This window comes from Corythoichthys intestinalis, chromosome 12, assembly GCF_030265065.1.
Source record: "Corythoichthys intestinalis isolate RoL2023-P3 chromosome 12, ASM3026506v1, whole genome shotgun sequence".
Lineage (NCBI taxonomy): Eukaryota > Metazoa > Chordata > Actinopteri > Syngnathiformes > Syngnathidae > Corythoichthys > Corythoichthys intestinalis.
In genome coordinates this window covers 14,996,153-15,011,609 of record NC_080406.1, presented here as the reverse complement: position 1 = coordinate 15,011,609, position 15,457 = coordinate 14,996,153, and positions in this window count along the sequence as shown.

Sequence of the window (15,457 nt, the reverse complement as noted above, 5' to 3'; positions counted from 1 at the left end):
TATTCAAAGTATATGGATCGATAGCATGCACGCACTGTTCGTGCATGTCACACACACATACGGGCAGTTTGCCCCGACTCTCAGCCGTGTAAGCAATGTTGAAATATTATGTTACAATGTTGAAATAGGCTTATCCTCAAACCTATTTTTATTTTTTTATGACTGTTGTCAAGTCCGACCATTCCTAAAAAGCCGTGTTTCAGGCAAGCTAGGCGCTAATAACGCACTGCTGCATCACTACCGTAGCTACCGTACCGTCTCTCGCTTTTTGATGACGTAATTGCTGCATTAAATCCGATTTGCGGGACTGGACAGTACAGACCGCCGCGACAGTCTGGAAAAATGTGGCCCAGATCGGATTTAGACCATAAACGAAAGTGACCCAGATCGGATTTGAAATGGTCCCGTTCTATGCGACTTGTCACGTTCAGACCATCAAGTTAATGCCTCACTCGAGTCGGAAAAACACGAAAAAATCGGATTCGTGCATTAAGACCTGTAGTATGAACGTAGCTTTAGTTCGGACGCTCAGTTGCCTTGACATTTTTCCGAGTAAGGCCAACAGCGTCATGCATCAAGAGAGACAAAAGCTAATTAATATGCTCACTCGCCACCCTGTGGTCTGGGGTGTGAATTGCAACCTGTCAAAATGACGGATGAACTTCAGTTTTTTCCGTCACCGTTTTTAAAAAAACGGTCAACGACGGAAAATATTCGGTTAACGCAACCCCTGGCACTCAAAGACATGCAGCTCAGTGGCATGTAAAATTCCACAAATTAGCCGCTTGGTTCAAAGCTAAAGATACCTTTCGTCCCATTTTTCCCTGAATTGCTGCCCGAGGAAAATAAAATCGTTCCTTTTAAGGGAAAATGCCCCCCAAAAAACTTACTAAATGATGATGATGATTATTATTAATATTTATGCCTTTCTGTGTTGTGGAATAAGAGTTTCCCAATATGTCGATTGCAAGCGACTGGTAAACCAAAGATAGCGTCAGTCTGTTGCATCCTCGTTCGGGGATTCGCTTGATAAAGACAAAAGAAGTCAGTATCCTGTCACGCTTCCTTGTTATTATAAGGGTTAGCATGACAGCAAGTAAGATTCTCATCACAATGCGTGAAGACACAATCGGTAACAAACCGGCAACTTCAAATTTCTTCCCCAAAGAGCATAAAATAAGAAAGTGGGTGCATATTCAACAAATTTAACAAATGTACACTTCTATAATTTCCCCCACCCCGCATGTCATATTTGGACACTGTAATTAAGTCATCAGAGCAAGGTAATGGCCCCAAATATCATACATTAGTGAAAATACAGTGTATTACTATGCATATAAGGGAAACTGTATATTGTATCTACATTGTATACACACTAATAAACAGTATAGTGTCTTATATTACAGACATATACAGTACGTATATATGTATTTCCAGAGGTGGGCTGAGTAGCCAAAAATTTTACTCAAGAGTAGCGTTACTTCAAAACAATATTACTCTAAAGTAAAAGTAGTCATCCAAAAATGTACTCAATTCTGAGTAAAAAAGTATTTGGTGAGGAGAATACTCAAGTAATGATTAACATTGTGAGTAACTGTTTATGATGTTTGATGTTTTTTTTGTTTTTTTTTTACACAATGGTATTTTTTATCTCAGCACAAGGTTATGTAGTATATGAACTGTTATTGTTATATTTTGAAGAATAAGACTATAACCCTACATCCTACCCTATAACCCTACCCTGCTGATCTCGATTTTGCTAACCTCGATTTATTTTTCATCAACAGCAGCATGCACCTTTAACATTTCAATTAGTCTTGTTTTATCGTAAAATATCGAACATTACCTGTGAAAAAACACATTTTTTTAACTGCACATATAAAAAAATCATTGACAGCTCTCGAAAGTATGAAAACACCCGAACAATGCACATTTATGCCCATATTGATGACCATGAATGTCCGAAACCAAATTTTAGTAGGCTAATCTGGCTGACTCTAGAGGCGATCGGCGGACAAAATCGATTATATTTTTAGTGATTGACTATCACTGATCCCCCAAAGTTAATGAAATGCCCCCAGATCAATCAGCCCACCTTTTAATATAAATATACTGTACACACCCAGAGACATTATTTTTCACCACATGAGTTTTATGTCCAGTGAAACCTTCGAAAAATATGAAGTGTCCCTTTTTTGGTGGCAGCCTATTCAAAGCGAAGGGCATAAAAGTAGCGGCTCTAGTCTAAAAATTACAGAAGGGGTGTCCATGTGCGCTCAAACAAAATTGTAACTTTGTGGTATAAAGAATATTTCAAAAGTAATGGCATAAAATATACTTTTATACTGTTTTATTGTATTTTTTTTAGGTTTACACATACCTCATCCCCACCATCAGTAGAATGGGACAGTTTACATTTTCTTGAGTCGAAGCAATGGGGCACAAATATTTCTGCGCAGGAAATATTTTTTAGTTTACCTAAAAAAAAATAGTTAAATATTGTGAAAAACTTCTCAAAACAACTCAGCACTACATACGTAAACGTTCTTATACTTTTGACCAATTCTGTTTATCACAATTACAGTGCACACAGATTTTCTGGACACCCTGTGTGTATACTTATACACATGTGTATGTATCTACATCTGTACATGTGTATGTTTGTATTATGCAAGCACTTGATAAGGTCCAAGCATAGACTTCATATTGTATTCATCGGACACGGGGCCGAGAAATAGGGGGCCTGCATTGTTGACGGGGCCGTCAAAGCTGACCGAGTGGAATCACAAAGAGCTATTTTCTTTGAAAATTCTTGTGAATAAATGCTTAAATCCCTGAATTCTTTATAGATATTGACGTAAAACAGTCTCGATTCTTGGTTAAAAGCAAAAAAAAAAAAAAAAAACGTGCAGTTAGCATTTATTTTACGTAAATATGTCGGAGTACAATGCTAGTCTGTTAGTGAATGTAGCTAGCAGCCGCCTGATGTAAACAGCTTTTCCGGTGAAAATTATTTTAAATAAATGCTTAAATCCCCGAATTCTTAATCGATATGGACGTAAAACAGTTTCGATTCTTGGTTAAAAGCAAAAAAAAAAAAAGTGCAGTGAGCATTTATTTTACGTAAATATGTCGAAGTACAATGCTAGTCTGTTAGTGAATGTACAGTAGCTAGCGGTCGCCTGATGGAAACAGCTTTTCCAGTGAGAATTCTTGTGAGTAAATGCTTAAATCCCCAAATTCTTTATCGATTTGGACGTAAAACTGTCTCGATTCTTGGATGAAAGCAAAAAAAAAAAAAAAAATGTGCGTTTAGTATTTATTTTACGTAAATATGTCGAAGTACAATGCTAGTCTGTTAGTGAATGTAGCTAGTGGCCGCCTGATCTTAACAGCTTTTCCGGCAAAAATTATTGCAAATAAATGCTTAAATTCCCAAACTTTTTTTAATATGGACGTAAAACAGTCTTGAATCTTGGTTAAAATATTTAAAAAAAAAAAAAAAAAAAGTGCAGTTAGCATTTATTTTACGTAAATATGTCGAAGTACAATGCTAGTCTGTTAGTGAATGTAGCTAGCGGCCGCCTGATGGAAACAGAGCTTTTCCGGTGAGAATTCTTGTGAGGCAGAATAAAGAAATAACTAATTTATTCTTTGATCTGGGCGTGTAATGTTAAGCATTTAATTTCTTTGATATGGGGTGGGAACTAAAGTTCACTGCCGCGAGTTGACAGGGGCACTATTCAGCATTACATTGGCTTATTATCTAAAGAACACTACTAGAGTACAGACAACTTTTCGGTACCTCTGATTAAGATTACCAAGGAAACATCTCAAGTGCAAAGTGCATCGAAGAATTGAAGCTGAACTAATTTCCTCTGGAGTAAAGAGGCCAATGAGTTCTCACTCAGTGTCACGTCATCGTCACGGTAAAACAAGGCATTGTCAAGGCAAATCAAGTTCTGTGATTAAAGCCCGTAAAAGAGAAACAGCTTGGTTCGTGATTTCGACTCAAGAGAGAATTACAGTGAGAATGTAAATATGTCGAAGTACAATGCTAGTCTGTTAGTGAATGTAGCTAGCGGCAGCCTGATGTAAACAGAGCTTTTCCTGGTGAAAATTATTTTAAATAAATGCTTAAATCCCCGAATTCTTTATAGATATGGACGTAAAATAGTCTCAATTCTTGGTTAAAAGCAAGAAAAAAAAAAAACAAATGTGCAGTTAGCATTTATTTTACGTAAATATGTCGAAGTACACTGCTAGTCTGTTAGTGAATGTAGCTAGCAGCCGCCTGATGTAAACAGCTTTTCCGGTGAAAATTATTTTAAATAAATGCTTAAATCCCCGAATTCTATATAGATATGGACGTAAAATAGTCTCAATTCTTGGTTAAAAGCAAGAAGAAAAAAAAACAAATGTGCAGTTAGCATTTATTTTACGTAAATATGTCGAAGGACACTGCTAGTCTGTTAGTGAATGTAGCTAGCAGCCGCCTGATGTAAACAGCTTTTCCGGTGAAAATTATTTTAAATAAATGCTTAAATCCCCGAATTCTTAATCAATATGGACGTAAAACAGTTTCAATTCTTGGTTAAAAGCAAAAAAAAATAAAGTGTAGTGAGCATTTATTTTACGTAAATATGTCCAAGTACAATGCTAGTCTGTTAGTGAATGTAGCTAGCGGCCGTCTGATGGAAACAGCTTTTCCAGTGAGAATTCTTGTGAGTAAATGCTTAAGTCCCCAAATTCTTTATCGATTTGGACGTAAAACAGTCTCGATTCTTGGATAAAAGCAAAAAAATATATATATATTGTGCAGTTAGCATTTATTTTACGTAAATATGTCGAAGTACAATGCTAGTCTGTTAGTGAATGTAGCTAGCGGCCGCCTGATGTTAACAGCTTTTCCGGCGAAATTATAGTAAATAAATGCTTAAATTCCCTAACATTTAAAAAAAAATATGGACGTAAAACAGTCTCGATTCTTGGTTAAAATTTTAAAAAAAAAAAGTGCAGTTAGGATTTATTTTACGTAAATATGTCGAAGTACAATGCTAGTCTGTTAGTGAATGAAGCTAGCGGCCGCCTGATGGAAACAGCTTTTCCGGTGAGAATTCTTGTGAGTAAATGCTTAAGTCCCCAAATTCTTTATCGGTTTGGACGTAAAACAGTCTCGATTCTTGGTTAAAAGCAAAAAAAAAAAAAAAAAAAAAAAAAGACGTGCAGTTAGCATTTATTTTAAGTAAATATGTCAAAGTACAATACTAGTCTGTTAGTTAATGTAACTAGCGGCCGCCTGATGTAAAGAGAGCTTTTCCGGTGAAAATTATTGTAAATAAATGCTTAAATTCCCAAACTTTAAAAAAAAAAAAAAAGTGGACGTAAAACAGTCTCGATTCTTGGTTAAAATAAATTTTAAAAAAAAAAGTGCAGTTAGCATTTATTTTACGTAAATATGTCGAAGTACAATGCTAGTCTGTTAGTGAATGTAGCTAGCGGCCGCCTGATGGAAACAGAGCTTTTCCGGTGAGAATTCTTGTGAGTAAATGCTTAAATCCTCAAATTCTTTATCGATTTGGAAGTAAAACAGTCTCGATTCTTGGATAAAAGCACAAAAAAAAAAATTGTGCGGTTAGCATTTATTTTACGTAAATATGTCGAAGTACAATGCTAGTCTGTTCGTGAATGTAGCTAGCGGCCGCCTGATGTTAACAGCTTTTCCGGCAAAATTATTGTACATAAATGCTTAAATTCCCAAACTTTTTTTTAAAATATGGACGTAAAACAGTCTCGATTCTTGGTTAAAATTTTTTTTAAAAGTGCAGTTAGCATTTATTTTACGTAAATATGTCGAAGTACAATGCTAGTCTGTTAGTGAATGTAGCTAGCGGCCGTCTGATGGAAACAGCTTTTCCGGTGAGAATTCTTGTGAGTAAATGCTTAAATTCCCAAATTCTTTTTAAATATGGACATAAAACAGTCTCGATTCTTGGTTAAAAGCAACAAAAAAAATGTGCAGTTAGCATTTATTTTACGTAAATATGTTGAAGTACAATGTTACTCTGTTAGTAAATGTAGCTAGCGGCCGCCTGATGGAAACAGAGCTTTTCCGGTGAGAATTCTTGTGAGTAAATGCTTAAATCCCCAAATTCTTTATCAATTTGGACGTAAAACAGTCTCGATTCTTGGTTTAAAAAAAGAAAAAAAAAGTGCAGTTAGCATTTATTTTACGTAAATATGTTGAAGTACAATGCTAGCTCATCTTGATATGGGCAGCCCCCTACTTGAATGTGAGGCGCAGTGCATGACCGATCTGACCCGTCAATACATTATGAAGTCTATTGTCCAAGTATGAGTGTGCTATTAGTATTAACTAGTACACCCACTAGTGAGGCTAAACTCTGCACTAGTTAAAAAACTATGCTACCACTAGTACAACTAGCGATATGAAAATCAATAAGTTCATCTAGCACTTCAAGAGTAGCAACTAGTGCACTTTTGCCTCACTGTAGTAACACAAATGGTATTTGTCCTTCTTGTATAAAAGCTGTCTTTCTTGTGTGCAATGGTGGTAAATATATGAATAAGAAACCGTTCAAATCATGTGCCTTAGACATTCTACGAGTGCGCCACAATGTCTAATAGTAAACACTTATGCGCGTACTAGTGCATGTAAACTAGCATCATCGTTGCTTGAAAAGCTGGGCAGTCTTTTCTCGCTTGTGCCTTCATGCTATCGTTAATAATATACTGTATGTATAATGTATCATCAATGGTCATGGCAAGTACACTTTGCCTTTGTATACTTCATTAAGGGAACATTTTCTTCTGTGGCTTTTCCGCTAGCAAGAAGCGCACTTATTAATATGCCAGAATTCCCCATTATGCATCTCACTGTGAACATACTCCTCCTACGACAAGGCAGCTTTGACCAGTATTGAATTGATTTATCCAGCTAGGTAGCTAGCTAACCGTCACCATCTCTCACTGTGTATGTGCAAGATGGAGGAAAAACATGTTGACGTGTGATCCCTCAGTTAAAACGAAATACCACACCTAAGGGACGTCCTGTTTGGAGACTGGAGCCACTTAAAACACCTCAGCCAAATATATGTATAATCTGCTTCACTTCTATTTAATCCAGTTATATTAGTCAATATTATCATGTCTGTATCAAGCAATATCAATTCTTTTGCCTATTATTTTTTTGGGCTACTGTATGAAATTTTTAATAAATATGAATACATATATGCATATAATCATTTGAAAATAGTGTAGTGTGTCTTTTTTTTAACGTCATTTGGGAGTCTCAACAAACCAAAATGAGTGGACTATTTCACCTTTTTGCAAAGGCACCCATCGAAAATGCAGACAAGCTAATCACAGAAAAAGAGCAAAGATGTAGAATATTTTAGGATTTTAGTTTTAAAAGGTAAATTTTATTACAGCCAATTAAAGGCCCAAGAGGAAATAATGCAATCACCTGCATACAGGAGCGTAGGTTTTGTTTCAACTTTGGTAGGGACTATATAACGGCATAACCTGCATGTCCACTTTTTGCTGGAGATAGGACATTAATAAGACCAAACAGATTATTGAATGGGATCAGGGCAACATTTCTCAGGAATATAAACCTGATCAATTGATAGGCTAAATGATCAACGCGAAATAGATCTGTATTGACTTGTTAACGGGCGGTAATTAATTTTTTAAATTAATCACGTTAAAATATTTAACGCAATTAACGCATGCGTGGAACGACCCACACACGCATTGCCACAAATAGACTACAAAGGCGCTGTTTTGCGTATATACAAATCTATAAGGCAGCGTCAAGTGAGTAGAGTAGATACAAGCATTCATTGGGGCCGTGCTTTTAATTGGTAAAAACTTTAATATCTCTTCCACAACAACTACGACCAATGTAGGAAGTGAGGTGGAGAAGACTGACAGGAGATTCTTTTTCTTAACACCCTGTATTGCTCCCAATACACTATTATACTACTATATTTGCAGCCACCACACACAATCATGGTTGCACCACTTCCCATCATGCATTTGGGCTGAACAGTTAAGTCGCTACAGTATCATTTACTGAAAGCTCAACAAATACACAAGATGGCAATATTTAGTCACAATATACAAACATTTATCCTGTAAGATACAAGTCTTTCTATCCGTGGATCCCTTTCACAGAAAGAATGTTAATAATGTTAATGCCATCTTGTGGATTTATTGTTGTAATAAACAAATACATTACATTACATGTACAGTATGCTAAATGTATATATCAGTCTTGTCTTATCTTTCCATTCTAACAATAATTTACAGAAAAATATGGCATTATTTAGAGATGGTTTGAATTGCGATTAATTACGATTAATTTTTAAGCTTTGATTAACTCGATTAAAAATTTTAATCGTTTGACAGCCCTAGTATTATACTAACTTTCATACGGCTGAAAAAGCAGTTTCTGCTCTTGCACCCCTCTTTAAAATAAACTGTATTTTAAGACAAAGAGCTGTTGTGTTTGATAAAACAATATGTCTATATGCTGCTATAGCAGTATCATGGCGCGTTAAGCACTCCAACTATTTTTAATTTGTCTGTTTTACCCTGGAGACCCCCGTTTACAGACACCGCACAACAGCTTTTGTTTCAACCCAGCCATAAAAAGAAGGTAAGTAATTATACTTATTATTTGAAATGTCTGTAATTTTTAGCTTAGAATAATGAATTGATGTCGAATTTTTATATTTAAAAAAAAAAAAAGACTTTTCACTTGTATACTTTAAACAAATTACGTCACAATGAAAAAAAAATTGTGTCAGTAAATAAGTCACGGATATTTACCTCATAACTATCGCTTAGTTGTATTTTATTTTATTTTATTTTTTTGTTACTGTCCCATTTTCCCCAATTTTTTAGATGATAATCGATCCAGACAGGAAAAAAAAAAAAAAAAAAAAAACATTTAAAAGGGTAAATATTAAAAAAAGAAAGAAAATCTCGACCACTCCTTCATGTCTGTGATTTTTGCATTGCGACCCTTGTTATATTACTTTGTTTCACCCATAAAATCCCCAAAATGTCCGGCTGTGGCCGTTCACAGCTGTATCTTGACACTCTGTGAGACATGCTACATGGAGTTTTAGGATCGAAAAAAGATAAGTACGCGATAAGATTTCGTTATAACCATAATATATTTAATTATGCTCTCTGATGCTCTCACCTTGAGTTAGGGTTGAGTTTTTTTTTTTTTTTTAATTAAATGCCCTCCTGTTCAAAATTTTTCTTTCCACAGATTGAGATTTTAATATTTCCAATGATGTATCACGCATACATATAGGACAATGTGGAAATTTGGCCAAATTGTGTGTCACAGAGTGGAACTTCAAGTCACCTGAGTGTTTTCCGCCATATTATTGGTTCAGGTGATACATTTGATTCAAACCTGTTTTCTTTTTAACCTGTCCTGTTCAGCTGCTTGACACAGAGAATGGGAGTCTGAGTCTGTCCTATTGGTCTGAACAGATTTAATGTTTTTTAGGAGAAAGTGAGCAGGAAGGGATTATGGGAGGACAGAAAGGAAAATAGAAGAACAAACAGTAACGAGATACATTAAATGCATACACTAACTATGAATACAGTGGTGCTATCATTAAAATCTTTGTTTTCAAACACTACATTTAGAAATGCAAGTCCATTCATTAAAAAAAAAAAAACTGGGAGCTATCAAGGAATTGATCCATTTCTGAGGGACACTGGAGCACCCATCTAGACTCAAACTAAAGAATTGTAATATTAAGTCATTTGGGAACAAAATTTTTTGGGAAAAAAAAAAAAAATCAGGTATCGGAAGATTGATCTGCAGGTCCTTCTAAAAAAAAAATTGCATATTGTGATAAAGTTCATTATTTTCTGTAGTGTACTGATAAACATTAGACTTTCATATATTTTAGATTCATTACACACAACTGAAGTAGTTCAAGCCTTTTATTGTTTTAATATTGATGATTTTGGCAAAAAAGTCAAGAAAAACCAATAATCCCTATCTTAAAAAAATAGCATATCATGAGAAGGTACTCTAAAGAAGTTACTAACCTCATCATCTGAATGAGCGAATTAACTGCAAACCCCTGCGAAAGATTCCTGAGGCTTTTAAAAACTCCCAGCCTGGTTCATTACTTAAAACTGCAATCATGGGCATGGCTGCCGACCTGACTGCTGTCCAGAAGGCCATCATTGACACCCTCCAGCAAGAGGTTAGACACAAATTTCTGAGCGAATAGGCTGTTCCCAGAGTGCTGTATCAAGGCACCTCTGTGGGAAGGAAAACGTGTTGCAGGAAATGCTGCAGAACAAGATGAGGTGACCGCACCCTGAGAAAGATTGTGGAGAAGGGCCGATTCCAGACCTTGGGGGACCTGCAGAAACAGGAGACTGAGTCTGGCGTAGAAACATCCACAGCCACCGTGCACAGGTGTGGGCTGGAAATGGGCTACAGGTGCGGCATTCCCCAGGTCAAGCCACTTTTGAACCTGAAACAGCGGCAGAAGCGCCTGACCTGGGCTACAGAGAAGCAGCACTGGACTGTAGCTCAGGGGTCCAAAGTACTTTTTTCAGATGAAAGCAAAGTTTGCACGTCATTCGGAAATCAAGGTGCCAGAGTTTGGAGGAAGACTGGGGAGAAGGAAATGCCAAAATGCCTTGAAATCCAGTGTCAAGTACCCACAGTCAGTGATGGTCTGGGGTGCTATGTCAGCTGTTGGTGTTGGTCTACTGTGTTTTATCAAGGGCACGGTCAATGCAGCTTGCTATCAGGAGATTTTGGAGCACTTCATGCTTCCATCTGCTGAAAAGCTTCATGGAGATGAAGATTTCATTTTTGAGCAAGACCTGGCACCTGCTTACAGTGAGAAAACCACTGGTAAATGGTTTACTGACCATGGCCTGCCAACTCTCCTTTTCTGAACCCCATACAGAATCTGTGGGGTATTGTGAAGAGGAAGTTGAGAGACACCAGACCCAACACTGTGGATGAGCTTAAGGCCGCTATCGAAGCATCCTGGGCCTCCATATCACCTCAGCAGTGCCACAGGCTGATTGCCTCCATGCCACGCCGCATTGAAGCAGTCATTTTTTTGTTTTTCTTGACTTTTTTGCCAAAATCATAACTCTGATGCAGGTCAGACTTTCATTAGTGCTGTTTCCCCCACTCAACAACATTCACGTCTTTTTACATTACTTACAGTGGCTGCTGCTGGCCGAAAAACATTTTATAATATTCCTCCTCTTCGAAGGAGGTGGCATGTTGTCGACAAATATCTGTTGGGGCTGTGTGCGTGTGTGTCAGTGGAATGGGGGGTCGTCATCAGCTTATCAAATGTTTGTTTGAGAGGAAAGAAAATGGACGGGCACATTAAGCAAGTGAAAAGGGATAAATGTATGTCTTAACATAATGAAAATAATTCACTTAATAATGGTAGGGGCTATTTTATCCTTACAACATATAGGAAGCCAACTAAATAACCTATATAACAAGGTTACTTAAAAATTGGTGGGATAATTGTAGCATCCTGAAAAGTTGTTAGTGTTATGTCCCTCTGTTCCCTATGCAAACCTACGCCCTTGCCTGCATAATCATTTGTAGTCTGAGATATGCAAAATCTTGGGAATTCAAAACTTTTTCAATCCTTTGGGTACAAACCCAAAGCATGTACAAATGATGTAATGGAAAACATGGATTGATATTAAATAAATGATCAAACCGATTTCCATACTTTTGCTAACTAGTGCTGCCTCACATATTATAAAATACCATTTGTATCATCTATTAAAATAACTATTATACTTTAGAAATACCGTATAAGACTTTTAAAGTGGCGGTGGCTGCTTTGTGACATCACCTCATGGGAATTCTTTGTTTTCACGCCACAACGCGTACACACATGCACACTGTGGGGTTAATCTGGGTCACTTGGGTTGCCCAACCCCCCCATAATGGAAACCTTTTCTTACTTCATTCATCATAAGATATTTGAAACGGTATTGTATGTTTATAATCCAGCCTCATAAAACAAAGAGATTGTGCAAGATGACAGATTTTATTCTATACATCCTTACTTTATGTTGTAGCACACATGGCCACATGTCACAAGAATCTGTTCACAATCCATGAAAGCTGATAGCATCCCTTTTCTTGCATGGTCAGCGTATTCACCATACATAACATCCGTTCAGCATGTTTTGGATGCTGTGGTAATGTGTGTTCCAGTAGGCCACAATCAGTGTTAATTGATATGAAGGAGATATATTGCACTATGTTAGGCAAATGGTGGTTTTCATACTGGAGACTGGTTTTGACTGAGTGGAGCAGTTATCATGCTGTTTAATAAGCATCTTGATGCTGTGTGCCACACCTAGGCGGTGGTTTTATTTCACAGTCAAGAGTAGAAATGCTCACAATTTAAAATTTGACAGGTTTATAGACAAAATTATTTTATTCACATTTAATCAGGTACGTCAGTTAGTTGTGAGGGCGCACTCTTTTCCTTTTTTTTTTTTTTTTTTTTTTTTTTTTTTTTTTTTAACCTGTCCTGTTCAACTGCTTACACTGAGAATAGGAATCTGAGTGTCCATATGGTCCTAAAGGTTTTAATGTAGGGCTGTCCCAAACGACTAATTTTCTTCCGATTAGTCAGCCGACTATTTTTACGATTAGTCGACTAATCTAATAATTAATTTTTTTTTTTTACTAATTTAGCAATGAAATTTTTGTTGACGCTTATCAATTCACAAAAAAACATATTGGAACACTTAAATTATTTACTAAAGTACAAATAAACACGTAAATAACAATAATAAATCACAAATAAACAATGAGTTCAAATGCTGATAGAATTAACTAGTGTAGCATCCCGATTGAAAAGATCTCTTAAACTGATGGTTTACAACTTTTATTCCATCCTTGATGTAAACACACTGTAAGAGCTACGGTGCACACAAATAAGACAACACAATTAGAAATTAACAAAACTTTTCACCTTTTTCCTTTTAAACCTTATTTATATATCAATGAATTGCCTATATGAATTGCCTTTACCTTAATTTTTTACCTTATCATTGACAATCTCTCCCTTGAGTGCAATCACTGTATATACTGTATATATTTATGACCTTTTAACCTTATATAATTTTCTATACCATAAAATAAACCATAACATGAAATAAACCTTTCAATTAGCATTAAGAACAATACTAATAGCACTTATAGGCCCATTGTCAATGAAACATTATTATTTAGTAAGGCGACAGCACCCTCTGGTGTACAAAAAAACGAAAAAACAAAAAAAAATTACAAACTGGTTGACGGCGCTTGAGGTGTTTATTCACGGCCGACGTGCAGCCAAGCTTGGCATTGAAGAGACAGGACAGAAGAGTGTAGCCTCCTTTGTTTCTTTGAAATAAGTCAATGTTTTGGACACTCTGGTGCGCTTTTTTGCGCTTTGTGCCGCTTTCCCCGCTTGCATACAGAGCATTCGACATTCTGAACTTTTCACGCATATATTTTTTTAACCCTTCATTAACCGTCGACGGGATGTTGTGCTCGTCGACGGATTTACGTCATCGATGACGTCGACTATGTCAACTAGTCGGGACAGCTCTATTTTAATGTATCACAAGGGAGTTTGATATACTTCCATTGTGGTTGTCGTGTGTGTTTATTTATCAGGAGAAAGCAGCGAACAGGAAGGGGTTATGGGGGGACAGTGTCAAGTTCAAATACTAATCCTTAGGTAGAAATTTACAATATTACCCAACATAAGGAGAGAAGGCACTCAGTTTTTGTGAATTTACACAAGGAGAGCGGGAGGGACTAAACAGTGGAATACTGGATTACACTATGCAATCACCAAAGTTGCTCTAACCTACCCCTCCCGCGCCCTTTTTATTAATTATTATTTGAGGGTTGGCCCTAGAAACAGATGGGTGTCTTGCCCTAAAAGGGAAAGGGGAAGCAAGCTGGCGATACCCCTTGTATTTGTTTGGCTATGTGTGTGTGCATGTAGGTGGAATTATATACATGTGTGTCTGCACAATTCAGCAAGGCAAGGCTGCCTCTTTTGCCTCTGTCCTTGAGCAGGCAAGAGGCTTCTTCCAGACAAAACATTTTTTTTGTGAGCAATAATAAGCAAAAACATCTTTTCGTTGCGAGCAGCAATTGATTAAAACAAATATACAATAAACATCTTAACAATTATAATAATCTTAATAATTATCTCATCAAATACATTTCATGAAGCAAAAGCATTTGGCAAGTGATAAAATGCCTGTGGAACCTAGGCCGGTTTAAAACGGTCAGAATGACAAGGCAGTTTTATCAAGAGCTAAACATGTCTATAGTTATCAATCACTAAAATGTCTCTTTACTGCAATCAATCATGGAACATCCTATTATGGCAATCAATACTTTATTGTGAACCTTCATTGGTAAAAGCAAATATTTAATAACCATTTAATAATTATCTTATCATTTCCCTCCTTTTTATCCAATAATTGCGACAAAAGCATAATTAGAAAGGAAGGAAGCAAACAAAAAGAAGAAGAACAAACAACAACAAGAAATACAGAATTAGGGCTCTTTTCCGATGACACCTTGATTACATGCATTCATCTGCATTCTATATCCTCATGAGGATCACGGGGGTGCTTAAGACCATCTCAGCTGACTGGGCAGGAGTCGGTACACCCTGAACTTGGAACCGGACAATCGCAGAGGACAAATAGTTGTAGATAATTTTTCGCATTTTCGCACTCACAATGACACAAAGAATTTGGAGTGTTCAGTCAACCTGGCTTGCATGCATGTTTTTGGAAAGTGGAAGGAAACAGGAGTATGTTGAGAACAAGCAACCATTGGGAGTTAAAACAACATGTTCGTTTTATTCTAACAGTAACAGAACTTTTTATTTTTTTTAATGAGAGTGTTGCAGAAAATATTTCACTGAATTCACTGAGAAATTATGTATATTTAGCAAAACATGATTATATAACTAACATTATCTGAAATAATGACCCAGCTGTCCGCTGGTAGTAACCGCAGTCCTTAAAAAGGGTATGTCCAAACACAGACCAGTCACCAGACATTAATCTGACTGTGGGCATATGAAATGCATGGGGGAGGGGGATGGGGGTGCAATAATTATTACCGCCTTCATTTTCAAAATACTCACGGAATACTCCATTCGCGCAGCACGTTATAATCATAATCAGAGCCAAAGTAGGTTTGCTATTGCTGATTAGACATTGTTTTATAAATAAAACTGAGAAGCATCAGCAGTGTGATTCAAACCCAGGACAAAAAAAACTTATGGATTCAGTGTTGGTGCAAACTCTTAAACATTGCCCCACATGCAATCATCGCTTGGAAAATTTACAAGGTTTTGGATTA